Genomic DNA, 25,880 nt, shown 5'->3' with positions numbered 1-25,880 from the left:
AAAGGAACAGTCCACCGTATTTCCATAATGAAATATGCTCTTATCTGAATTGAGACGAGCTGCTCCGTACCTATCTGAGCTTTGCGTGACCTCCCAGTCAGTCAGACGCACTGTCACTCCTGTTAGTAACGTAGCTAGGCTCAGTATGGCCAACGGTATTTTTTGGGGCTGTAGTTAGATGCGACCAAACTCTTCCGCGTTTTTCCTGTTTACATAGGTTTATATGACCAGTGATATGAAACAAGTTCAGTTACACAAATTGAAACGTAGCGATTTTCTATGCTATGGAAAGTCCGCACTATAATGACAGGCGTACTAACACCTTCTGCGCGCTTCGGCAGCGCGTTGATACGGAGCTCAGATATCAATGTACTGCCGAAGCGCACAGAAGGTGTTAGTACGCCTGTCATTATAGTGCGGACTTTCCATAGCATAGAAAATCACTAGAAGGTGTAAGATATATTCACGGGAACAAAGCAGAGCACCAGTATCAAAGGCGGAACCAGAAAATCCAATTGTGCCTGGAGACAAGGTATGCCTCAGTGTTCCGAAGAAAGTGGAATAAGCCAAGAAGGGACAGTCCCTACGTGGTGGCAAGAGTAACTCCAATGGCTGTCCAGGTGCAGGGAAGCACTACATGGTACCATCTTAACCACTGTACTAGAATTCCTTACCAAGAGATCAACCTGAAGATGAAGGAACACCTGAAGATAAAGCAAGTGAAGCTGATGAGGAGAGACCCTCAGACTCTGGAGATGAAGAGCCATCTGGAATGCTCCCTAGTGAACAACAGAGTCCCCGTCCCCCCCAGAGAAGCAGAACTGGAAGAACCACATGAAGATCCCAAGCTATGAGATTGATTGGCCAGATTATATGAAAAAGATGATTGTACTGTAGTTGTATCAGTCACACTGAGAATTCAAAGAAGTCAGTAATTGAAGTCAAAACTGAAACTGCACAAAAGTGAAATTAGCAGATTGGAAAACCGATCAATGATTTGAATGATAAACAGTTATTTTGATTTCTAATCTGCATAATGTAAAGTGCAGAGGGTGAGCTGCTGAACCCAGGTGCCAAGTGCATTATCATGCTAAGAAGCAGGTCAAGTGGGAATTCTTTGCCTCATAACATCAGGCTATAAAGAGAGATTTTTCACCCACTCCTGGGGAGTGAACAAACCTTTCTGTCACCCCGTGATTCTTTTGTTTTAGTAAGTCAAATCAGTATGTTAACCAAGTTAGGGTGGTCATAATAGTAAACAGTGAAATCCATCTTGTCAAATTGTGATTTGTTTCTTTTTGGTGTATTAACTTTTTGTTTTCAGGGCTCGACATTAACTTTTAAACCCACTTGCTCTGGGGGGGCACGTGGGGGTAAATTTCCACTTGCCCCCCAATATTATCACTTGCCCCCTATTTTGCAAGTACTACTTTTTTTTTTTTTAGGAAAACCATAGAATAGTTGTGAAATGCAACATAAAATGAAGATCACACATTGAGTTGAAGTTTGGTTATTGGTTACTTTTTACTTCCAACGGACAATAACAATTTTATCCAAAATAGCTTTTCCTGCCTTAGTCAATTTATTGCCATTTCACATGCATGCAGCTGTTGTAAAGTTCAGTGTGTTTGTGTAGCACTCTCTCAGAATGTAGGTTCATGACTTGATAATGTAGAAATCATAAAATAGAAATCTATAACAAAGTATGGGGAATTTTGAAGAGACAAGTTGAGCATCACTCTCCATCCAGCATCCAGTCACTAAAAGAGGTCATTGTTGAAGAACGGAAAAAGATTGATGGTGCAAAATGTCGCCAACTTGTTCATTCCATGCCGAAAAGACTTGGTGCTGTCATTAAAAATCATGAAGGCCATACAAAGTACTAGATGTAGTAGTTTTTGTTGTGGGGTGTACTCATTTTTGCACCACCCTAATTTGAGTAAAACTGAAAAAAATGTGTAATCTAAGTTATATTATTAACCTTACTTTCACGTTATAAGTTAAACAGATGTTATATTAAACTCTGTCTTGTCAACATTTTGGAAATGGTTTGTGTTCATCGAGATATTGTTTAAAATGTTACTTTTCAAAGGGGGTGTACTCATTTACGCTGAGCACTGTGTATGGTGGACTTAAGTCACAGCGATAGCTCTGCAAGCATTTCTCTGTGTGTGTAGCAGGGCTTTACATTAGCACCCGCCAAATGCGGGTAAAATTTGGCTTTGGCGGGTAATGACTTTAGTCCCACTAGCCACTTTGGCGGGTGGTTTATTCTGTGGCATGACAATATATTTTATTTAATTGTAGTTTTCTCTGAAGGTATCTAATATAATAAACGCATTGCAGTGTAATATTGCGCACCTACAACTCCCATGAGCACCTGCATAAACATTCTGACAACATTAGAATTGTTGATGACGTTCGTTAATGTCTCAGATAAAATCAATGATACAGTCACCTGCGGTTAATGAACGAAGCAAAGTTGCTGACAACTGACAAGTGCACGATGTGGCGGCATACAGCTGGAGTTTCAAACCCTGCTGCTCAGGAAAAAGGGGCAGAGATGAGCAGGGCTGGAGGCAGCATTTTAAAAATCACAGAGGTCCGTGATGTGCAAAGCGAGCGCCGAAAAATGTTCGACATATTTAAATGAGTGGGGTGAATTACACGCCACACAAGAGATCTATTCCTGAAATTACTTTTAATGGTGTTTGAACTGAATATCATCAGTTTTGAAAAAAAAAATCATGTATGTGGCAAGAGTAAGAATAATTTAAGCTTGTTTAATGGTTTGATCTGGCCCAAGCAATGAGGACAAAAGATACCCTAACCATGTAGCCTATGGAACTAAGATACATTAACAATCTGGCATCCGTTACACCTACACAAAAAAAAAATTCTGGGGGAAAAAATCAGTATACACCACCATGTTTTAGGCAAAGTTATCCAAGGCAAACAAAGTTGAAACTTTCCACTCTATTGCTTTGGCTTACCAAATGATTTATTTTTAAAATCACAAACAAGGCAGGCTACAACCAGATGCGCAGCTTGTGAACAGGCAAGGCAGGCAACTGCTTGGGGTCCCCCGAGAGGCGGGGCCCGAGGGCTTATTTATTTATTTAAATTGTTTTCATTGTTCTTTACCATTGTATTTTCACATTTGGAATTTAAAAAACTTTGGTTTCATACATTTTTCGTTGGTGTCAGATTATTTATAACGTATTGGTGATGAACACTGGTCAGAAGGGCCCCCTGGAAATTTTTGCTTGGGGCCACAACAGACTCTAGAATCGCCTCTGGCTACAACTGCACTGCTTCGAAAATGGAAATTTAACAGCTTGATAAAAGTGCGCTGATGGTTCCCATGGAAACCCCGTGTCTCCTGCACTGCGTTCCTCCCCCGAGTCGCACGCTCATTTGCTTTTGTGTTCTTGGTGTCAGAGCCGCGTGCACCAAACACACACAGAAGACAGAATCAACGTTTAACATAATTAACAATGCACTTTTTACGGAGACGTTTTAATATTATTCTTTATTTTTTATCCAGTTGAATATTTAGCATACGAATGTATTTTCAGCTCTTAAAAATGACCGAGGTCTGGACCACGGAGGCCAGGCGCGGTTTTAAGGGGTGGTAAAAGGTAGCAGTTGCCACTGTAAAAATATGTCTTGCCACCACAGTTGCCCCCCTATTTTAAAAATAATTATTTATTAAAACACATTTTTGAAATTCAATTATCTATCTACAGAGATATTAAGGCCTCATCTCATCTCTACCTACCATTATTTACATTATTTGACACCCCACCCCCGGAATTTTGAAATGGTTTCACCCAGAGAGAGACGTTCTTCTGTTATGATTCTTCTGAATGCTCGACTTCTGATGAGGCAACGTGCTGGAGCAAAGAGGTTGGTCAAATTGTTTTCACCTGATAGAACACAGTCTTGTCCTTTCTATGTTAAATGCATTTTGGTACTCAATTATTCTTTTAGCCCAGCTATCTTTACTATCAATATTTTTTATATTGTTCGGTCAGCAACTAGATTAGCAAGCTAGTCTTGCTCCGCTAGCATAGAAGCTTTAGTTAGCTATCTGTCCCATGATCTATCCTGACCTTAGTTTGCAGAGATTACACTAGCAGTAGCTCGCTAATCAATGTGTAACTAACATCTTGTCAAGGCTGGCATTATGCCCTACCTATACTGTTAATGAGGTAATGTATTTATTATTCAGTTAAAATGTGCTGGTGGGGTCCGTTTTGCTTTTGTGCCAGGGAACCTTAACACTAGCGCTTCTGTGCTACTAATGCCGCTTTTCCACTACCAACGCGGCTGAGTCGGGCTGAGCCGTGCTGAGTTGGGCTGAGTCGAGCTGAGCGGGGCTGTTGGAGTTGCAATTCGACTACAACCGTGCTGAACCGTGCTGGCTGGAAGTGGGTGGACACATTGGGTGGAGTTAGCGAAAGTGGGTGGACGTCAGGTGATGTCGTTATGCGGCGCAAACAGTGACATCAGTGACCTTTTAAGTGGTAGTCTCACAACCCGGATAGTAAACAATAAACATGGAGGACATGGTGTCGTTAGTGTTGCTGGTCTTGGTGCTGTGGCTTGTTGTCACCGACAACGCCAACAGATACTGGCAAGAGTGTATAGATGAGGCGAGGCGCATAAGGCTTCATAATTCTCGTAATTCGTAATTCTCCTTCTTCCGGGTTTACGGTGTTTACAGATCCCAGCGTGCTCGCGGGGCGTGTGTGGGCATGTGAGGACACTCCTCCTCACCAATCAGTGCACAGGGGAGTGTCTCTTTACGCCCCTAGCCCCACTCGGCTCGGTTTGGCTCGCTTCAGCCCCACTCCAAAACCGTGCGAGTTTTGGGTGCTAAGCAGGGCTGAAGCGAGCTGAGTCGTGCTATTCTTAGATAGTCGAAACGCGAGCCGTGTCGGGCTGAAGTGAGCTGAAAAAGGGTAGTGGAAAAGGGCCATTAGTGAGATTAGCTAGCCAGTGGTGGTATGGTAGTTTAATGTGTTGACATTTGACAAAGACAAATTTTAGAACTCTTATATGTAGCTATATCTGGAAACTGCACTTAATTTACATACAATAGCTACATGACATGGTTTTAATCTACTAATAACTTTTCATATTGATCTCTAATGTATATCACTAGGGAGGGAAATCAAGTCAACTTTATTGTCAGATGTGTTATACATGCTCGACATACAGCACAGATGAAATTTCAGTCCTCTCTGACCCACGGTGCAAACAGGCAATGCAATAAATAAAAATAGAATAACTGAAACAAACAATATAAACAGTATAAACACTAGATAAGAACTAGACATAGATTAAACACTCATATTTACATACCTATACACACACACACACACACGCAAATTGGTGCAAATAAACAAACAGTCAAGGGCACTTGAGGTATAGCAGGTAAACATGAAATAAGCAGTATGAACAAACTAGCAGCTGTTAAGGTGAGGTAGTGCAGAATAGTGCAAATGAGCGAGGTAAAGTGAGATGTGCGGTCCCTGAGTTCAGTGTGTTAATGAACGTTGATATATATGTGTGTGTGTGTGTGTGTGTGTGTGTGTGTGTGTGTGTGTGTGTGTATGTTTGGCGGGGGGAAACTGTGAGGATGACATGTCAGATGCTGAAGGGGGGGCAGGGGGGTGTGCGAGCAGAATCTGTGGCAGGGGGCAGAGGGGGGACAAGGGGCAGAACAGGGAGGGAGTTGAGCCTCCTGACTGCCTGGTGAAAGAAACTGTTTTCGCCCGGAGACTCCGCAGTCTCCTCTCCGATGGCAGCAGACTGAAGAGGTTGTGAGATGGGTGGGTGGGGTCATCTGCAATCCTGATGGCTTTGCGGGTGAGGCGGGAGTTATAAATATCCATTAGAGAAGGGAGAGAGACACCAATGATCCTCTCAGCTGCTCTCACGATGCGCTGCAGAGACTTGCAGCAGGACACGGTGCAGGCACTGTACCACACAGCGATGCAGCTGGTCAGGATGTTCTCGATGGTGCCTCTGTAGAAAGTGTGCATGATGGGGGCCGGGGCTCTTGCTCTCCTCAGTTTGCGGAGGAAGTACAGACGCTGTTGAGCTTTTTTGGCCAGTGATGCGGTGTTGTTGCTTCAGGACAGGTCTTCAGAGATGTGCACACCCAGAAACTTGGTGCTGCTCACCCTCTCCACTGCAGCACCGTCGATAGATAGTGGAGCATGCTGGGTGTGCTTTCTCCTGAAGTCCACAACAATCTCCTTCGTCTTCTCCATGTTCAGGCGGAGATTGTTGTCCTTGCACCACATGGCCAAGCGGCTCACCTCACTCCTGTAGATTGTCTCATTGTCATTGTTGATGAGACCCACCACAGTCGTGTCATCCGCAAACTTAATGAAGAGATTAGAGTTGGATGTTGGGGTGCAGTCGTGGGTCAGCAGAGTGAAGAGGAGGGGGCTTAGCACACATCCTTGGGGGGCCCCCGTGTTCAATGTGATGGTGCTGGAGGAGTTGCTGCCGACCCACACAGCCTGTGGTCTCCCCATCAGGAAGTCCAGCAGCCAGTTGCACAGGGAGGTGTTGAGTCCTAGCTGGTCCAGTTTATGAATGAGCTGCTGAGGAATGATTGTGTTGAATGCTGAACTAAAGTCTATGAACAGCATTCTGACATACGAGTCTTTTGTCTCCAGGTGGGTGAGGGCTGAGTGGAAAGCGGTGGAGATGGCGTCATCGGTCAAATGGTTGGACTGATATGCAAACTGGAAAGGGTCCAGGGCAGGGGGGGGCAGACTTGATATGCCACATGACTAGCCACTCAAAGCACTTCATGAGGATGGGAGTGAGTGCGACAGGGCGGTAGTCATTGAAGCAGGAGGGAGACAGCTTCTTCGGGACCGGGATGATGGTGGTGGTTTTGAGGCACATGGGGACAACAGCCTGGCTCAACGAGATGTTGAAGATGTCTGTAAAGACATCTGTGAGCTCCTCAGCACAGTCTCTCAGGACACGACCAGGAATGTTATCAGGACCTGGGGCTTTTCGTGCATTTGTCATCCTGAGAGCTCTCCTCATGCTGTCTGGGGACAGCGTCAACACCTGGTCGCCGGGAGGTGGCGGGGTATTCTGTGCCGTGGTCTGCCTCAAAGTGAGCGAAGAAGTCATTCAACTGATTCAGCAGAGACGTGGAGTTGTCACAGGTCTGCGGCGAGGGCTTGTAGTCTGTGATGGTCTGAATCCCCCGCCACAGGTTCCTGGTATCTCTGCTGTTGTTGAAATGGTAAGCAACGTACCTGGAATACTGTCTCTTGGCCACCCTGATGCCTCGTGACAGATTGGCCCTAACTGTCCTCAGGCCCACCTTGTCCCCAGCTCTGAAGGCGGCGTTCCGAGCCCACAGGAGCCTGTGGACATCCCCTGTCAGCCATGGCTTCTGATTGGCCCGAATGGAGATGGTTCTGGTGACCGTAACATCATCCATGCACTTCCTCATGTAGGCGGTGACTGTCTCCATGTACTCCTGGAGATCTGTGATGTTGTGTAGGTGGCCGCTTGTCTGAACATGCTCCAGTCAGTGGTGGAAAAACAGTCCTGGAGTGCCTCTGAGGCACACACGTATCTGTTTTGTAGCTGGTTTGGTGACTTTAACCAGTGGCCTGTATGCTGGCATTAGCATAACAGTGGAGTGATCTGAGGCCCCAAGGTGGGGGAGGGGGAGGGCTTTGTAGGCGTCTTTATGCACGGTGTAAACATTGTCCAGAGTATTGTTTCCACATGTGGGAAAGTTGATAGGTCCATAGAGTTTTGGAAACACGCTCTTGGGGTTTGCATGATTGAAATCCCCAGCCAGGATGAGGAAAGCATCTGGGTGGGCTGTCTGCTGCTCACTGATGTGCTAATAGAGTTCATTCAGTGCTTCACTCCTGTTGTTATTGGAGCCAGGAGGGATGTATAATGCTACCAGCAACATGGCTGTAAATTCCCTCGGCAGGTAGAATGGCCGGCACTTAATAATTATAAACTCCATCAGTGGTGAGCAGTGTTTGCAGACCACAACAGCATCATGGCACCAGGAATCACTGATGTAAACACAGAGTCCTGCACCGCAAGTCTCCCCCCCGACTAGCGCTCTGTCTGACCGGTAGCATGTTAGCCGGGCTAGCTGAATGGCACAGTCCAGGACGCTGTCGTTAAGCCATGTTTCCACAAACACAAAGACACAGCACTCACTCACAGACTTAAAAGATGAGCGGAGCAGGCGGACATAATCCAGCTTGTTGTCCAGCGAGTGTACGTTGGCCAGAGTGATGGTAGGGATAGCCGGCCGGTGAGGGCTAGCTGCTAGCCTAGCCCGGATACCTCTGCGCTTGCCCCTCTTCTGCTTCCCCATGTTCCGCCTGTGGCGCTTCCACTGCGGGCTGGATGCAGGAGTGGGGGTCGGTGATTGAGCAGGCCTCCGGAGCAAACCGTAGTCGCATAGCACTTCCGTGGCCGCTGGATTTATATCTGTGAATATAGTTCTGCGGATGTCGAGCAGAAACTCACGGGAGTATGTGCGCCTTGAGACTGATGGACGCGACAAAGACGAGCAGATACACACTGTTTTAAAACACAAAAAACACGAAAACACCGTTCTGTCGGGACAGAGAGGAGCCGCTGCGTGTGTGCACACCGCCATCTTGGAACATGAAGAGAAGAAAGGGCATTTTGGCTTTTTTTTAGCCCAAAAAAGCAAAGAGGCAGCTAAGTGAGACAGAGGTACTAGAGCAGAGTGAGAGAGAGGAGCAGCGTGAGAGTGAGGAGCAGCGTGAGAGTGAGGAGCAGCGTGAGAGTGAGGAGCAGCCCTTTGCAGAAGCCCTCTGTAGCGCACAACCCAGTGAGCTTCCACCTGGAGCTCCTGGTATATTAGATCAGCGTTTCTCAACCTTTGGGTCGGGGCACAAATTTGGGTCTTAGGAGATTCTGGAAGGTAGTGAGCCATGTTTCAAATTTTTTCATTATATATTTGCCTTCATAAGCTTAACATAAGTTAAAATTGAATGCCTTTTAGATTCATTTACAAGCCATCACAATAGTTGTCAGTCCTATGAATGAGCTATTGATATTCTATTCCAGAATTTCCTATTAATAAAATATCTCTATCTATTGATAGGCAGGTATTGAAACAGTACTATGATGGTCCTGATCCCCCATCCCCCCCTTTCTCTCTCTCTCTCTCTCTCCCCCCCTTTTAGGCAGCACCATGCGATCCTTCCGTAGTGATTGGTATAGGAATGCTCTGTGGCTAAAAATGCTGCATATTGTTTTCCCTGCAGGCATTTTGCCTTTTCAAAAGGCCCAACTACTGTTTGTGTGTCTAGGATGGGTTACTCAAACTGGAAAAAGGCCACATTCAAAGATGGTGGTTTTAGTGCATATCGTAAGTCTGAGACACATGTAAATGCAACGATAGCATGGAGGGAATACAAAAGAATGGCACAAAACAAAACATCAGTCCTGGGGATGATCAGCAACAGAAATAAAAAGCAAATAGATGAAAATCAACTTTACTTGAAAACCATAGGCAGTAACTCAAAACATTGCACAGCAAGGTCACAATGGATCTGAGACTTCAAAGAATAATGGTAATTTCCATGAGATTTTAAATGTGGTGGGTAACCATGATCCATTTATTAAGAAGAGATTAGAAGAGGGGCCTCGAAATGCAAAATACACATCCAAAGATGTTCAAAATGACATTTTGGACAGCTTGGCAGGAATGTTACTGGATGAAATTATGAAAAGTTAAAGCCAGTGAATATTTTTCAGTTATGGGAGATGAGACCAAAGATATAAGCAAAAAGGAGCAAATGTCCATTATCTTGCAGTACTATTATGATGGTGTGGTACGGGAGAGTTTCCTTGGGTTTTCAGAAGCGAAACATTTGGATGCAGGGAGCTTAGCTAATATGATATCTTGTTTGGAGAAATTTGGGCTGGAGTACAGGGAAAATCTGGTGGGTCAAGGATACGACGGGGCCTCTGTGATGAGGGGCAATTGCTCCGGAGTCCAGGCTAGGATTAAGAAGGTGGCCAAATATGTGTTTTATGTACATTGCAATGCGCATTGTTTGAATCTAGTTGTGGTGGATTGTGTGAAAAAGGTTCCAGAAGCTGGAGAGTTTTTCACTTTACTGCAGCAGTTATATGTATTCACGTCAGGCTCATGTCCACCAAAAGTGGCTTGAAAGACAAACTGAAATGTTCAGTGGTCCACCATGGGAACTACCAAGTCTCAGCGACACCAGATGGGCATGTCAGTACAGTGCATGTCAAAACCTCCTTGATAGGTTGTCAGCAGTAATGACAGTGTTAGAGGATATTTCCTATGAGGCAGATTCTGATAGGGGTGTAAAGACGCGAGGGATACTCTGTCAAATTGACCTTAACTTCATTGGGCTGTTGGCACTGTTTAGAAAGGTCCTAGGTGACACAAAGTGTCTGTCTGATCTGCTCCGGTCACCAAACGCAGACCTGTTGAGGACTGTAGATTTAATTGAGGCCCTTAGGCAGACCTTTGATGAATACCGTAATGAGGAAAACCACTTTGATGAGCTGTGGGATACTGTAGTTGAAATATGTGGAAAGTGCAGCATCCCCATCAATGTGAGACTCAAAAGAGTCACACAGACAACAAGGGCACTAGACGATAGCTTTGTTACATCAACACTTGGACAGAGAAGTCAAGTTGACAGCAAAGATGCCTTTAGGAGGAGAATATTCCTTCCCATAATGGACTCGCTGATTTGTGAGATGGACAAGCGTTTCTCCAAGTCCAGTATCCAGATAATGAAAGGAATTCAGGGTTTAAACCCTGCCAGCGATGTCTTCTTGAGGGAGGATGTGGTGGCATTATTAGCAGAAAAATATGGCTCAGACGTCCAAGATTTGGAAAATGAACTGAAGCAAGCAAAAAGACTTCTTGCGAGGTACAAAACAGTCCATCTTCTCTCACTGATTTGGTGAAATGTTTGGAGCCTTTTAAGGAGGTCATGTGTGAGCTGTACCGCTTGTGTAAAATAGCGGCTGTTCTGCCAGTAAGCACTGCTGGATGCGAGCGCAGTTTTTCAACTCTTAAACTTGTGAAAAACCACCTGCGGTCAACAATGGGAGGTGAGCGGTTGTCAAATTTGGCTTTGCTCAGTATTGAAAGTGACCGTGCAAAAGCACTGGACCTTAATATGTTTGTGCAACACTTTGCCACTTAGCACAAAAACTGCAGGCTTCAGTTGTGTTAATGGAAGTTTCAGTATGACAAATGTATAATGTTGGCCATAACCTACTATTCAGTAGAAATGAAGAAGTAGAAATGTGTAAATTATTATTTCTTTTACTTTTGTTATTCTGTACAAATTGTGTGTGGGTTGATGCTTTTATTGTTCAATATAATATGCCAACAATAAAGTAGGCATGAAGTTTAACCCTTTAAGTCTATATTTTCTTTAAGATTGATTTCATTACTCAAAATTAGGATAAACTTAAACGCATTTAGATTTTTGGTTTTATTCAAATGGTATTTTACTGTCAACATACGTGGACACCATGCCACAAAGGAACATATCCAATGTGTTATGTATGAGCAGCAGCCATGAGGATGGTGGGGCATGTCATATGATGTTACATCAAATCCTGAAGGAATAATTAATTCAGAAAAGATATGGTTAGGTGTTTGAATTAATTTAAATCTGTTTTTCCTATATAATAGAGATACAAAAGTATTAGCCATCCACTTCATAACCCTTCTCACAATGTATTCTTCATGGGTAGTGGGTGGGATATGTCAAAATGTCAGGTCACATCATCATTAAGGTTTCTGCTTTCAGAAATTATATTGAGTATTATACAACAGTTAGGTCCGGTCAAACTATTTCTGAATTTCTGATTAGACGAGACGCATTCTAAGCGTCACTGGGAGTGGAGATATCCACTGATATCACACTGGTCACTCTTTACAGCTAGTAAATCACTCCACATTTTCCACTGAGCTAACCGATGAGAAAGTTCTGTTAGGACCTTTCTCCTTTTATTGTACCCTAATGAGTTTCATATTTTCTTGTATGCGTAGTGTTGTCATTCGCGGTACGTGGGTGACATCCACTGGTCAATATTGATATTGCAGACAGTTTACAATCAAAAACATTAGTTTTTCTAAAACGTTAGTTTTTTGTTGGATGCAGTAGGCTATACAGTCATTGGTTGGATGTATGGAGTGCTGTCTCGCTAGGTTCCGGTAGTAGCTATACCTGTAAGTTATGTTTTACTTTCTGTGTATGCTAGGCAACAAAATGAAAGCTAATAGTTTTGTAAAGTGATAGGCTTTAGAAAGTAAACAACTTGTGTGTTAGCATTACTAGCAGGTCAGCCTAGCTCGCGTTTTCGCCTGTGTGCTATTCAGTTTAGTGATGTACTTAATTTGTTTCTTTTAGTTTTACGGAAATCGAGGATGAACACATCTGTATAAGTTTGAAGTCTTCAGTAAAGATCCACAATCTAAACCGTTCGCTATCTGTCTATTTTTTGATACATCGCTAGGGTAGAATAGTTCCATTCACTGCTTGGGAATATACTTTCAGAAAAGATGGTTTAGTTGGTTGAATCCGTTTTCCTTGATGGTACAATAGCTCAATACATATTTGACAAGATGACTTGATTGTGAGTCTTTCTTGAGCATAAGTAAAAATGATTTCTACGATGTGCTATAAAATGCTGCATCGACAACCTCCTTTGTCCTTGGCTCCTTTGTCACCCTAAGGAAAAATCTCTGGAGCCGCCACTGACGGGGGCCTCAGAGCTGGCTGCGGCCATGGAGATGAACAAGACACTAATAGGAAGATAAGACAGTTCAATGACAAATGAAAGTTAGGGCGAGATTGGCTAGTTCATAGCAAAACCGAAAATACCCTGTACTGCGAAGACTGTAGAAAGTCTGGCAAAGACCGGCACCAGTAATTTTAAACTCGAAACTATAAAGGACCACGAAAAGTCAAATGCACACATCGGTACTATAACATCAAAACCGGCGAAGACAGCTAGTTCACTACAGGACACCATTGCTTTCAGTCTCTGGCTGTCACGAAGTCGGCTGAGCTGGAGAGGATGGAGCTGCTGTTTAGAAACGTTCACGCGATTGGAAAAAAGTTGATCTCGCCCCAGCTATCAACTGATGGCCTGCTGGAAGCCTCTTGTCACGAAGACCATTTTTCATGGACCATTCAGACTCATCTGATGATGAATGTAATGAGGACATTTCATGTCTCTCTCTACACATGTTCACACACACACACACACACACACACACACACACACACACACACTATTAATAGATAATATACATAATAATACTTGATAATACACACAATACTTGCATATCAAAACATCAAATGTTTTTCAATGATAAATGTTTTGAATTGGACTTTTTAATATTAGAATCAGTTCAGTTGTACTGAATGTTATTTTTCATACTGTAAGGGGCTTGAATTTGAGTTCAATAAACAGAATACTCTGTTTATATTTTTGTCTGAATTGGTTGCATGTTTTCATCTAGGGAACTTACCTTAACAGCACTGAATACTTGAGTGCTACTGTAGAGATACATTATACGCTGCCATTCATAATTAAATTCTAGATCTTCCGAACTTTAACGTATAATGGTGAAGAAAAAACTGCGATTTCCTGGCAACAAAATTGTGGCTAGTGAAAAGGCTGAATGGCTAGTGACTCGGGAAAACCACTAGCCACAGTGGCCGGGAGCAAAAAAGTTAATGTAAAACCCTGGTGTGTAGATGTACATATTAGGATTTATTTCTAATTCTTTGTCGTTAACACTTCTAGTTTGGAATTTTTTAATGAGAAAGAGAGAGAAATCAAATATACCATGCACTGAGAGGCTCCAGTTGAAATTATGGATTCTCTGAGGTGACTGACAGAGGACTATTTTCTTCAGGGCGCCCCTCAGAGAATCCATCATTTCAACTGGAGCCTCTTGATGAATAGCACTTTCAAATATAGACAGATTTGGCAGAAATTTGGTCAGTTCAGCCATCTAAACATTATATTGTTTAAGAATATAAATGCAAAAGTCAGCAGTCTTTTATTATTAGTTTGAACACCTTATGCTGTCGAGAACTGGTTACACCAGAATATAAATAAGTGCACAGAGTTAGAGAGAGAGAGAGAATGAGAATCAGACCCATGAATAAACTTTACCTTTGAGGCAGCAGCAGCAGGAGTCTGTGGAGATTTTCCTAAAGAGCGCCGTCTGGACTTTGATTTCATTATAAAAGGTGAAAAGAATCAGGACACTGGAAGAAGAAAAACACAGAAACTCACGAGTCCAGAATCTCCACTACCTGTTAACTGTGGGAAGTTTCACATTAACTCACCTTTAATGATATTACACAGAAAATCAACTTCAAATACCCAGACAAAGAATGAAGTGCTCTCTTCCACAGAAAGCTCCAAGCCCAGATCAGTGGTGTCCAGGAATTAGTTCTTCTTCGAAGTAGTTTGACGGTTGGTCAACAACGAATCGGTGCATTACCACCACCTAGAGGTATGGAGTGCAGCTCAGAGCACTAAAAACCTCATCTCACACTCTGAAGGCCTCTGCATGCTCTTGCGACAAGGCTTTCGCAGATAGCTTTTCGCAGACAGTTGTAATTTATCGTTGAGCGGGGAGTAATAGGCGTGCGCGATGTTATTCATCGCCACAACGCAAGGGGTCGCGAAATTGCTAGGAGTAGTTGGTGGGTGTGGTTAGTGGAGTCTTTATCCTCCGGTTACTTATAATGACTAGAACTTTTTTTTTATAATGACTAGAACTGGAGTCGTATAGGATGTACGTACTTCCTCACTTCCTCAATCAACCGCTCTTCATGCTGCTCCATCTTCGCTCGTGTTTTTAAAAATGGCGGTCATGAAAACAAACCAAACCGGGAAAGTAGGGAAGCGGAAGTGCGTGTACAGTGGATGTAGAGTGGATCAATCAGAGCCCTCTTGTCTGCGACGCTGTCTGCGAGGCTTCTGCGGTGGTCACAATTTTTGGGAGGTGCGCGCAGAGCGTCTGCGAAGGTGGGGGGGCTACGCAGACGCTTTCTGCGGCACCGTCTGCGAGGACTGGGTTGTCAGCATAAATTGGCCTTGAGGTCCTGGGCCTGTCAGACACTCTGTGGCAGTCTGATAAACCTTGACATTTTTAAGTATTTCATCTAATTAAAAACATCCATGCAAAAGTGACACACATGGTTATATTCTGGACACCCTCAGCAATAATAATATGAGAGTAAAGTGAATGGAATGAAATTTGTTTTTATTTAAATTAAGTGCAAACACAACCTTACAAAAAATATTTGCAGAGTCTTCCAACCTTGTGAAAAAAAAACACACTATAAATATATCTGCACAAGACTTTGGAAGTCTGAACCTTGTAAACATAGGTGTTGGCTACATAAATGTAAGAACAGCATTCAGAAATGTTGCGTAGTTTCAATACTAATTGTAGAAACTTCAGACTACCTATGTTTTCTCCAAAGTCAGTTGGCCTTTCAAATGAATATTGATGAGGTAGGTGTAATTCACCTGTAATCCACCTGTCACTGTCAATAGTCCATTTGTCAAAGACAAAGACCCTGGCCCTGGCCCCTGTACCTCCCTGACCCCACACCTCTCTGCTTGGAAAGTTACTGCAAAGAAAAGAAGCCCTAAAAGCCAAAGCTACATTTCATAATCTTATGCATAGACTTATGCATGGACTATCATCTCATGTCATTATCTCTAGCCACTTTATCCTGTTCTACAGGGTCGCAGGCAAGCTGGAGCCTATCTCAGCTGACTACGGGCGAAAGGCGGGGTACACCCTGGACAAGTTGCCAGGTCATCACAGGGCTGACACATAGACACAGACAACCATTCACACTCACATTCACACCTACGGTCAATTTAGAGTCACCAGTTAACCTAACCTGCATGTCTTTGGACTGTGGGGGAAACCGGAGCACCCGGAGGAAACCCACGCAGCCATGGGGAGAACATGCAAACTCTGCACAGAAAGGCCCTCATCGGCCATGGGGCTCAAACCCGGACCTTCTTGCTGTGAGGCAACAGCGCTAACCACTACACCACCATGCCGCCACTATAATATCATCTCATCTCATTATCTCTAGCCGCTCCATCCTTCTACAGGGTCGCAGGCAAGCTGGAGCCTATCCCAGCTGACTACGGGTGAAAGGCGGGGTACACCCTGGACAAGTCGCCAGGTCATCACAGGGCTGACACATAGACACAGACAACCATTCGCACTCACATTCACACCTACGGTCAATTTAGAGTCACCAGTTAACCTAACCTGCATGTCTTTGGACTGTGGGGGAAACCGGAGCACCCGGAGGAAACCCACGCGGACACGGGGAGAACATGCAAACTCCACACAGAAAGGCCCTCGCCGGCCCCGGGGCTCGAACCCAGGACCTTCTTGCTGTGAGGCGACAGCGCTAACCACTACACCACCGTGCCGCCCTATAATATCAGATATAAATTAAATTTTAATAAGATTTAACCAAAATAGTAACAACTCAATTAAATAAATACTGCACTGCAGGCCTGGAATTTCATCATTTTAGGGGCAAGGCCACTTGGCCTTTTGTGCTGTCAATTTTTTGAGGGGACAAAGGCCAAAAGCCAGGGCACCAAGGCCATAAAATAAAACAATGATTTTAAGTTCACATCTATAATGAATTTAATTTAAGGACTAATGACTCTTCTGAGGAAGATTGGAGTCTCAGTCGAAACTATCAAGCAGGTAAAGAAACATCTCCTACACTATTATGTCTGAAGATAAGAAAATATTGAACACATCTAAACTTAGCAATCCATCACTCACTTCAAAAATTGTAAAACTTATTCAACCTATATCCTCCCATAATTTTTGTTCAATTGACAACGAATGTGCAAGAGCATCTTATGACTGTACTACTACGCAGATTTTTGATTAATCAAAATTGAGCCTGGAGTACATCAAAATGTTTGACTGTAAATGGAACATATACTAGCATGCAGGCTACTGATTAACCCATAAGAGCCCAGACTGATTCCTCAATCAAGGAAAATTATTGAGGAAATAAAATGAACTAAATAGATGACAAAGAAAACATTTCTGTCTGACCTTTTATTTTTTATTTCCTTTTATTTTTATATTCTGTCTGACCTTTTATTTTTTTTATTTTTTAAAAAGCTAATTAGCATGTTAGCGGCTACAGTCAGTACTCAGCACGTTAAAAGTGGGTCAGTGTGGTAATGACATAACGTTACTGTACAAGCAATGCTTATTTAACGGTAACAAACTTAAGCCCTATATGTTGAAATTCCTATCTTATTCATTCGTTGATTTATCACACAGTCTTACCTCAGTCAACTTCTTCCCTCCTTCTGTGAAAATTCAACGTCTCAGATGTGGACACAAGTGGGCGGGGGATGTGTTTGATCTAAGTCTCCTGGGCCCTGTACTACGAAGCGGGTTTTCTGGCTTACCAGGGTAACTTCGAGAGTAACTTGATCACGTGCAGCGTAACTTCCCGATTAACCCATACTACGAAAGTTGGCTATGTTCAAACCGAGGTATGCTGCCATGGCAACTTACGCTGTATCTCAAACCTGCTCGTCTCAGGTTATGTTCTTGGTTAACCCGAGGTTTCCGATTAACCACACCCTTTTTAAACACCACCTCTCCACCGACATTTCCTCTAGAGACAATGCCAGCGTACCTAGATGACCCGTGCGATATCGGAGCGCAGATTAGAGATGGGATTTATGGCTCTTTGATGGGATCCGCATCTTTGTGATCCATTCTTTGAAAAGAGCCGTTCAAAAGACTGGCTCATTTGGCTCTTTTTAAATATTTATTCAGTTTTAAGAAGGGTGGCACGGTGGTGTAGTGGTTAGCGCTGTCACCTCACAGCAAGAAGGTCCTGGGTTCGAGCCCCGGGGCCGGCGAGGGCCTTTCTGTGTGGAGTTTGCATGTTCTCCCCGTGTCCGCGTGGGTTTCCTCCGGGTGCTCCGGTTTCCCCCACAGTCCAAAGACATGCAGGTTAGGCTAACTGGCGACTCTAAATTGACCGTAGGTGTGAGTGTGAATGGTTGTCTGTGTCTATGTGTCAGCCCTGTGATGACCTGGCGACTTGTCCAGGGTGTACCCCGCCTTTCGCCCGTAGTCAGCTGGGATAGGCTCCAGCTTGCCTGCGACCCTGTAGAAGGATAAAGCGGCTAGAGATAATGAGATGAGATGAGTTTTAAGAAGACAGCGTCTAAAGAAGCCAGATCCCTCTGCTTAGACAGTGACATCAATATTTCTGGACATACCTTTTATATAAAGCAACCTAGACTTACATTATTGTAACCCCTAAACGCTCATAAATAACCATTAAAAAACAATGAGGGCTTCAATGAATGTCCATGCAGAACGGCTTTTCTGTAAAAAAAAAAAAAAACCACTCAAGAACATAGTTATCAAGAAAGCAAGAATATTTTATAGAAAAACACTTGTTTTACAAAAATATTTAAGTCTGAGATACAAAATAGATACAACTACAATAAATATAACACAAGAACTAGTTATCACACAAGAACATTTTAATAGAAAACAACAAACTTTCTATATTAAAAATATTGAAATTGTAACAAAAATAGATACAACTAAACAGTCACATAAATAGATAGTTATAACAAGAACACAAGATTATTTTAATAGAAAAAAACAAACTAATGCAAAAAATATTATTATTAGAAAAATAGATACAACTAGACAAACAGATAAATAAAATACACAAAAAAAGAACAAACAAAATGACGATAGAATAAATTAAATGAACGTCCGTGCAAAGTAGTTTTCCCACAATATTATCATTAATATCACACAACAACATTATAAACTATATACAAAACAATTTGAACTATTAGGCAAACAGATAAAACTTGAATAAATAAAAGGCAAATGAATGCTTGCTTGCACACACACACACACACACACACACACTTACCATTATGAATGATGTTTTTACATTTCATTTTCACCTGTTGCCAAGTGTGTTTGGCACTGCTGTTGCCTCTGAAATGTTCACAGGACATACACCAACTTAGTCAAAGGGACTGAACAGTCAGTCATCCTAATTCATGTGACTCTGTGCACATATCAGCTTAAGTAAGCTACTACATGAATTTACCATACCAAATTTTATTCAGGATTTTTCGGACATTAAACAAGCTAAATATGACTGGGGCCACGTCAAAGGACCATTTTCTGTGACTTGTGATTGATCATGAAGCTTTCTCTCATCCTATACTTCTGTTCTGGAACATGTAGAAGAGAGAATGTACTTGCGCATTTACCCGATCGGCAATTCGTTGCCAACATGCTTGCCGCTCCTTATAGAGATCTTGCAGTCACGTGACCGGAAAGTACACAACCGCCATCGTGTCGGTCAAAAACACCGCTGAATACTGCTGCACTCGTGTACAGAATGGATCAATTTCAACCGACGGACTACACGGCTCATTTTTCTAATGAACAGATAACTAGATATATGTCTAAAATAAACGATCTACAGATTTGTGACCCTTATGGCTTTCCGGACGGAGTTTTCACGACCGGATTTTGAACTGCCAGCGGAATACCCGGACGTGTATGATTACCTCATCAACTTTCCCTCGCTGTTCAGTGGTGAAGCACTGCGTGCTTATAAATCTCTGGACAGTTTTCTTTACAGAAATTCAGGATTTGCCAGCGACTCAGATGTGGCATCTTGTAAACAAGAAAATGATCCTCACCGGATGGGTAAGTCACTTAAGTATTGAGTATAGCACTGACCAGCCGATTATAGAATAGAATAAGGTAATTCCAAATCGTCCGTGTTGTTTACATGGATCTGGCGTTGGAGAGGCTTGGCAGTGGAGATTTGAGTGGCTGTTTTCTGAGCTTAGTCAACAGGCCGGCTCTGCCTGTAGCCTCGCTTTTGCTCCCGGCGCCGCCTCCTTCGCTTTGCTTCCAATAACAATCCACGGAGACCCCGCTGGTCTCGCAATCTCGTCCGGAATGTTTTTTTTTTCTCGTCCGGAATGTTGTGCATGCGATGGAAATCGCTACAAACCGTCATTTTCTGCTGGAAACCAATGTCCAGAAAGTCCATACGGTTGTAGTGGATATTGAAGTCCGGTACAGACGAACAACATGCAAAAATACACACAAAAAACAAAAACCGTGCACAGGTAGGGAGAGCTTGTAGCCACAGCCGTTGTAGTAGAATTGTATATAGTAGGGTTTTCCAGAAGAAAAGGTAGAAGTAAAAGCAGAAGTAGAACCAGAAGTAGAAGGCGGAATATGGCGTTTGACCGACACGATTGCGTCTGTCACAATCTGGATCGGCTGTGACGTCACATGCAAGATCTCTATTGGCAGCCGCTGTGTTAGATTTTGCTCTTAATGTTGTTTTGAACTCCTCGTAGCTTTGCATTATGACAGCGGATTCTTCCTCCATGAAGTACAGCGACCGTGCCATTGTGAACAGTGGTGATTTTGCACTGATAACCTCCCCTTTAACGTGAACGCATTAACCCTGATTAGGTTAACACAGGTTCAACAAATCAACTTCATAACTGGCATCGTAGTACCGTTTAACCCCAAACAAGATAACCAGATTTTGTCAACCCCGGTTTAGCAGGGGAACCCTGGGTTACTTCTGGGTAGGTTGACCTCCGTTCGTAGTACAGGGCCCTGGTTGGCTGGTGATAGATTGGTGTCATTATAGCACGTCGGAGCGGTTCATGCCAGGCTTGAGTCCGATCCACCACTGATGAGTTGCCCAATAAGAATCCAGAATGTTATCAAAAGACGTATTTTTTTCTCAGTTGAGGTTTTTCACCTGACGTCACAGGGTCACGTGACGCCCCGGTGTCCGCCATTTTGAAGGTCGAGCTAGCTAATGTCAACAACATCATAGCTGGTATGTTACTGTAGCAATGTTTATGTTCAGTCATTTGGATGACTGTTAAAACCTTTCAGTCTCAAGTTTTTCCTTTACTGTATTTACTAGTTTACTGTAATTATGATCCGGTGTAAATAGCTGCCGGAGCGCGCTCCGGCTTGCTCCTCCTCAAATTAAGCAGCGCGCTCCAGCTTGCTCCCGGAGTGCTCCGGCCGAGGTTCCGGAGCGCGCTCCGGCTTGCTCTCCCTCAAATTAAGCAGCGCGCTCCGGCTTGCTCCCGGAGTGCTCCGGCCGAGGTTCCGGAGCGCGCTCCGGCTTGCTCTCCCTCAAATTAAGCAGCGCGCTCTGGCTTGCTCCCGGAGTGCTCCGGGAGCAAGCCGGAGCGCGCTGCTTAATTTGAGGGGGAGCAAGCCGGAGCGCGCTCCGGCAGCTATTTACACTGGATCCGGTGTAAATAGCTGCCGGATCATAATTACAGTAAACTAGTAAATACAGTAAAGGAAAAACTTGAGACTGAAAGGTTTTAACAGTCATCCAAATGACTGAACGTAAACATTGCTACAGTAACATACCAGCTATGATGTTGTTGACATTAGCTAGTGCTAACAGCTAGTTGCTAGTATACTGCTACAACACAGACACCGACCCTAATAATACAGTTCTTGGTCATTGCCTGGTAACAGCAAATTTATAACGGGCCATGTCTCAACAGATTAAGAAGTTATTTCAATGACATTTCATAACATTTTGTTTATCCTGAGGACCGAAAGTAAATGAAAATGTGAACAAACCTTAGCTGTAATAAGATGGCGACCACCGGCTCCAGGGACAACCCACTGATGTAGGCATGTTACCCAGCCTGACACAAAATATTTGTAGGTATCCAAACTCTTATACGCTTTCAGATCAATACCTGTGTATGGCGATGGGTTTTTAACGACATAAGTATACAGATCATGTGGGCCGAAGTCAGGTAAAGACGAGGGCTTCGTGTACTTCCGTACGTCAGTGAACAATCCTGGTGGAAGCAGGTAAACGTTGTTCTCTAAGCCTGCTAACTTCAATTTTTGCAAATACCTCTCCCTCTGCTCGCCCTGTAAATGCCCTACGTCGCTGGATAGTGAAGGTGTTTTCTGCATCTCGCTCCTTTTTCTTTTATGTTTTTCATTTGTCGCCTTCCTCGCATTCAAACTGATTCGAGCCGTGACGTCCAAAATAGCAGCCTCACATGACTTGGTCACGTGGGTGAAAAACCTCAATAGACGCAGGTGATGTTAAAGCCTATTGGCAGTCACGAGGCAGACTACAAAACTGCAAAACCGCAGGGCATCAAGGCCACTGTGGCCTTACGGCAGATTTTTTTTCCAAGGGCACAAGGCCAAATTGAGAGGGCATGAGAGTCATGGCCCTCGTGAAATTCGTGCCCTGCTGCACTGTCTTAGTACTACTAAAATGCATCTCTCTCACTAAACACTTTCCAACAGAATTTTTAAAAAAGCATGAGAAATACTATCAAAATTCTATCGGAATGCATCAAAGGAATTTGCTCATTTGCAAACTCTGACTGAAAGTTTTCAAACAAAATTTAAAAATGGCACTATAAATACTACCATACTATCAAAATATACTCCACAAAGAAATTCACTCGAATGCAAAATTTTAGTACTGAGCAATTCCAGCGTTATGGACGTGACACTTGAACTCAAAATGGCAACAAATGACCCAGTGCATGTTTTATTGTCTCCCAGTATTTAAACAGGTGTTGCATATTTTAAGGCTGTACCATACTGGAGAAGTGATAGAACAAGAACAATTCCCATAGTACATCTAGGGCATGCCAGGAAATGCCAATAAAAGATGCGTTATGGATGTGACAGAAAAAGTATCACTTTTCTTGGGTGACTGTACATTTTTATCAAATTCTGTGAAATTGTAAACCTAATGTTGAAATGGAGATATCCATTTGATAGAGGGGTCCAAGGTGAATATTAAAAAAATCTTTGTTTAAAATATTTTGTATTTCATGCAGAGTTTCGGAAGGAAAAGTCAGCGTTATGGATGTGACGAAATTCCGTTATGGATGTGACACGTCTGAAATAGACATGGCGTATGTTTAGAAAATCAGCAATTTAACCACCATAACCCTTTGAAAAACTCTCTAAATATCAGCTAAAACTATCAAAGTTCTTAAATAATATTTAGGATGGCTATTGTTTTGCTGTTTTGTGGATTTTTGCATACATTTCTGTGGCTTGTGGCAATAATATAGAATTGTACATGATCAAAGTTGATTTTAGCTTGGGTTTTACATTATAAGAAAGAAAGACTGACAGTGACATATTAGGTTGGTTACAAATTGGTTCAACTTATTCACATCTGTAAAATACAGGCCTAGGTGATATCTCTGGGAGTGGTTTTGATGTATTACATGTTGCTTTATTTTTGCATGGTGAGGTTGACATTTACATGGAATTGCCCTACTACCAAAATACACTCAATAGTAATCTTTCACTTAACACCTCAAAACTCTATCAAAATCAATCACTTTCCAGATAATTCGCTTGTAAACTTTCACTTAAAATTTTCAAACATAAATTCAAAATAGCACTTATCCCGTCCTACAAGCAGAAGCTGAAATCTGCTAAGCCTGTAGTTAAGATGGTGAGGAGATGGTCTGATGAGGCCAAAGTGGAACTACAAGCCTGCTTTGACTGCACTGATTGGAGTGTTTTTGAGGCTGCAGCTTCAGACCTTCATGAACTGACTGATACTGTGACATCTTACATCAGTTTTTGTGAGGATGTGTGTGTGCCCACCAAGACCTTCCACACATACAATAACAACAAACCCTGGTTCACCGCAAAACTCAGACAGCTTCGCCAGGCCAAGGAGGAGGCCTACAGAAGTGGGGACAGAGTCCTGTACAAACAAGCCAGAAACACACTGACGAAAGAGGTGAAATCAGCTAAGAGGAGCTACACTGAAAGGATCAAAAACAGCCTTTCAGCCAACGATCCGGCATCAGTGTGGACAGGCCTGAAAAATATCACTAACTACAGGAGACCATCCCCCTACACTGCAATGAACCATCAACTGGCTGACGAGTTGAATGTGTTCTACTCCAGATTCGACAAATTCACACCTCTCCCCCCCCAGACATTAAAGACCCATTCACACCCCCTACTATTCTGCCTGCTTTCACCTCTGACCCCACACCAGCACTCAAGATCTGTGAAGAGGATGTTTGTCAGCTTTTTCGCAGACAGAAGATCAGGAAGGCACCTGGCCCAGATGGTGTGTCACCCTCCTGTCTGAAGGTCTGTGCTGATCAGCTGGCTCCCATCTTCACCCAGATCTTCAATAGATCCCTGGAGCTGTGTGAAGTCCCCTCATACTTCAAACGCTCCACAATAATCCCGGTTCCCAAGAAAACCACCATCACAGGACTGAATGACTACAGGCCTGTAGCTCTCACATCTGTAGTCATGAAGTCCTTCGAGAGATTGGTGTTGTCACACCTGAAGGGCATCACAGCCCCCTGCTGGACCCCCTGCAGTTTGCCTACCGGGCAAACAGGTCAGCGGATGATGCAATCAATATGGGACTGCACTACATCCTGCAACACCTTGACTCTGCTGGGACGTACGTCAGGATTCTGTTCGTGGACTTCAGTTCAGCATTCAACACCATTGTTCCAGACATCCTCCACACCAAGCTCACCCAGCTCACTGTGCCCTCCTCCACCTGTCAGTGGATTACAAACTTCCTGACTGACAGGAAGCAGCAGGTGAGGATGGGGAGCATCATATCCAGCACTCGGGCTGTCAGCACTGGCACCCCCCAAGGGTGTGTGCTCTCCCCACTGCCCTTCTCCCTTTATACGAATGACTGCACCTCAAGAGACCCGTCTGTTAAACTCCTGAAATTTGCAGACGATAAAACGGTCATCGGCCTCATCCGGGACGGTGACGAGTCTGCATTGTAGGTATCATGCCGCCATCTTGTGTCTAAGAACTACAACTCCCAGCCAACTTCCGTGTTGACTATGTCACGCCTGGGCGGGATCACTTACATCACATCTTTCAGCATTCCAAGAAAAAGAGTTGGAATCCAGCCATTTTCGCTCTTTTGCATCGGACTCCAAGCGAGACTGACCAGAAGAAGAGTACTCACCATCAGACGTCTAAACCACGCGTTTCCTTCTCTATCTAACCCTGATCAAGTTAGAACTCGAAAACACGCGATCATCAACTCAAGCGAGTTATTAAACCGGTTTGCAAGTATTACTTTTCTTTTAAAGCGTACGCGACTGCGAGCAAAAGCAGTTTTCTGAAGAGCTCTTCTCTTTTCTTTCTTTTAAATCCGTGCATGGTGTTGAACAAAGACTTTTCGTCTTATCAACTACGAAGATCACCAAAGAAAGCTTCAGAACTCCTCTCTCTCTCTCTCTCTCTCACCGAAGCGCAACCTTCCGCCTCGAATTCCTTCAGACAGAAGACGAGACTCTTTGCAGTAAGAACAGGCATTGGGCAAACAGAAGTTTAAGTCTTAGGAATTAGTTATTCACTGTAGGACTCCCTATGTGTGGGTGGAGCACAGAGGACGGCAGGACAGAGATCAGGTTTATAATTTGGCTTTATTGCCACACTTTTCAGTCTAACAATAATCAATCTAGCCTAGACACACACACAACCGGCGTGTGGTTCAGGGATGATCCCCTTCCACTCTCGCTCTCCCTCCTCATATAGGGCGCGGTCACTGGGAAGACACACAAACACAGGTTAATTGCTCTCAGGTGTAGTGATTCTGCCACTTACCTTCCCTGACTCCGCCCTCCTGTCACAGACCGGCGCTTGACCACGCCCC

The 25,880-nt window shown here is 43.6% G+C and overlaps 1 pseudogene; it reads right to left on the bottom strand.

The window, feature by feature from the left end:
* The window catches only part of LOC132885874 (zinc finger protein 850-like), a 78,357-nt pseudogene extending 63,823 nt beyond the window's left edge, over positions 1-14,534 (bottom strand).
* Between the last annotated feature and the right edge of the window lie 11,346 nt (positions 14,535-25,880).

Source organism: Neoarius graeffei, chromosome 1 (assembly GCF_027579695.1).
Source record: "Neoarius graeffei isolate fNeoGra1 chromosome 1, fNeoGra1.pri, whole genome shotgun sequence".
In the NCBI taxonomy this organism is placed as follows: Eukaryota; Metazoa; Chordata; class Actinopteri; order Siluriformes; family Ariidae; genus Neoarius; species Neoarius graeffei.
The sequence above is the reverse complement of the archived record's forward strand: the minus strand, read 5'-3'. Positions and strand labels throughout refer to the sequence as shown.